Source organism: Penaeus japonicus, unplaced genomic scaffold (assembly GCF_977035675.1).
Source record: "Penaeus japonicus unplaced genomic scaffold, GWHDUDI00000001_assembly GWHDUDI00000038, whole genome shotgun sequence".
NCBI classification, from domain to species: domain Eukaryota; kingdom Metazoa; phylum Arthropoda; class Malacostraca; order Decapoda; family Penaeidae; genus Penaeus; species Penaeus japonicus.
Genome location: NW_028234440.1, coordinates 6,776,158 through 6,778,657, shown reverse-complemented (window position 1 = coordinate 6,778,657; position 2,500 = coordinate 6,776,158). Strand labels below are relative to the sequence as shown.

Genomic DNA, 2,500 nt, shown 5'->3' with positions numbered 1-2,500 from the left:
TCTCTCTCTCACATCTCTTCTCTCTCTCCTTCTCTCCCTCTCTCTCTCTCTCTCTCTCTCTCTCTCTCTCTCTCTCTCTCTTTTCTCTTCTCTCTCCCTCGTTTCTCTCTCTCTCTCTCTCTCTCTCTCTCTCTCTCTCTCTCTCTCTCTCTCTCTCTCTCTCTCTCTCTCTCTCTCTCTCTCTCTCTCCTCTCTCTCTCTCTCTCTCTCCCTCCTCTCTCTCTCTCCTCTTTCTCTCTCTCTCTCTCTCTCTCTCTCTCTCTCTCTCTCTCTCTCTCTCTCTCTCTCTCTCTCTCTCTCTCTCTCTCTCTCTCCCTCTCATGAGATACGAACCGTGTCTTTTTTTACGCCTTATGGTATTTTCCGCTTCTATGTCCTGTTTATGTCGCTGGTATGTTTGTTTACTAAAAAAAACTTTCTGTCCGGTTTGTATTTCTCTTTCCTGCTTTGTTGATTCTCCTCCTAGAATTAGGTTGTGCCCCCCCCCCCGCACCCTCTCTCTTTGCATCATACCTTTTCTCCTCCTTTGTAAGAAGTACAAGTTCTGTTTTATGCAGGCCGCGGGAGACTCGTTGTGGTGGTGCCTACTTCGTTTACAGGTTCCGTTTAAGGGTTTGGTCGAGACAACGTGCAGTTCTTTCCTATTTTCCCGTTTGTCGTTCCTCCTGCCCTTTACCCCTCCCTCCCTCCTCTTCCTCTCTCTGTTTCCTTCTGTCCGTTCTTCTCTCCATCACTCCTTCTCTTCTCTTTCCTTCTCCTATCCTCCTTTCCATCCCTAACTTTTACGCAACCTCACTCCTGTGTCTCTCCCTCCTCCTCTCCCTCCCTTCTTTCTCCCCCCCCCCCTCTCTCTCTCTCTCTCTCTCTCTCTCTCTCTCTCTCTCTCTCTCTCTCTCTCTCTCTCCTTTCTCTCTCTCTTCCTCTCTCTCTGTCTCTCTCTCTCTCTCTCTCTCTCTCTCTCTCTCTCTCCTCTCTCTCTCTCTCTCTCTCTCTCTCTCTCTCTCTCTCTCTCTCTCTCTCTCTCTCTCTCTCTCTCTCTCTCTCTCTCTCTCTCTCTCTCTCTCTCTCTCTCTCTCTCTCTCTCCCCCCCCCCCCCCCTCTCTCCTTCCTTCCTCCCTTCCTCATCTCGCTCTCTCTCTCTCTCTCTCCCTCCTTCCTTCCCTCCCTCCCTCCCTCCCATTCCTCTCCCTCCCTCCCTCCCCCCACACATTTGTATTTTCACTTCCGCCGTGGAAAAGTGTGCTAACTCCCATCCTCGGCATTGTCTGCGTCGAGGTGTCATTCAGGTCTAAAAGTAGATCGCGTCACCATTGACACACTCGCACGCGGACATGCACGCTCGCGAACTCGACTCGTGCACTTGTTCGCTTGTTTTGCTCTCTGTCTCACTTACTCTTTCTCTTTTTATTTATCTGTCCCTCTTACTTCCTTTCTCTCTCTCTCAATCTCACATTAATCGTGTGTGTGAGTGTGTGTGTGTGTGTGTGTGTGTGTGTGTGTGTGTGTGTGTGTGTGTGTGTGTGTGTGTGTGTGTGTGTGTGTGTGTGTGTGTGTGAGAGAGAGAGAGAGAGAGAGAGAGAGAGAGAGAGAGAGAGAGAGAGAGAGAGAGAGAGAGAGAGAGAGAGAGAGAGAGAGAGAGAGAGGGGGGGGAGAAAGAGAAAGAGAGAGAGGAGGGGGGGGGGGGGATACAGGGAAGGTGCAGCTGCCTCACCCTAAAACCTTTAATCCAATCTTTCGCATCTTTTCCTCCGTATCACTCGTTCCTTAGCGAAGAGTTGCCTAATTTCTCTGCACTTGAGCAGGATGTGGATGTATCCTTTTTATTTATGATGCTCTGTTTGTGTTTGCATTTAATCCGTGCAAAGTGATCGGGTGGTGTGTAGTGTGTTGCAAGGTTAGGTACAAGCGGAAGAGTCATTAGCTGCTTCGCCTCATAAAGGAATTGTTATCGTCGCTATTTGGAGAGGTAATGGGGATAATGAGGCGTGGGTGGGTGAGTAAGTGAGTGAGTGAGTGAGTGATCCAAAGCATGAATGATGATGTGTTTGCTGCTGTGACGTCACGACCTTGGCGACCTTTTCGTCGTATGATCCAACGTGCTGCGCCGGAAGTGATGTTCCAATTCCCTGTCGGTGTTCCTTTGTCCGACACTCGCGCGCGGGGAGGTCAAAGGTCGCCGTTGGTTTTGGGTTTAGGAGTCCCGGTGGCTGTTGCCGGACGGACGCCGGACGCCAGTGGGACAGCAGTTGTTGATGGGCGTGGGCTCTCTCTCTCTCTCTCTCTCTCTCTCTCTCTCTCTCTCTCTCTCTCTCTCTCTCTCTCTCTCTCTCTCTCTCTCCCTCCTCTCTCCCCTCTCTCTCTCTCTCTCTCTCTCTCTCTCTCTCTCTCTCTCTCTCTCTCTCTCTCTCTCTCTCTCTCTCTCTCTCTCTCTCTCTCTCTCTCTCTCTCTCTCTTTTCATTTCTCTTTCTCTCTCTTCTTCCTCCCCCCTCTCTCTTCCTC

At 50.6% G+C, this 2,500-nt stretch overlaps 1 protein-coding gene across 14 annotated transcripts in view; it reads left to right on the top strand.

The window, feature by feature from the left end:
* trc (Serine/threonine-protein kinase tricornered) overlaps nucleotides 1-2,500 on the top strand; it is a 211,252-nt gene that overhangs the window by 141,374 nt on the left and 67,378 nt on the right. The gene's annotated exons all lie outside the window — the stretch shown is intronic.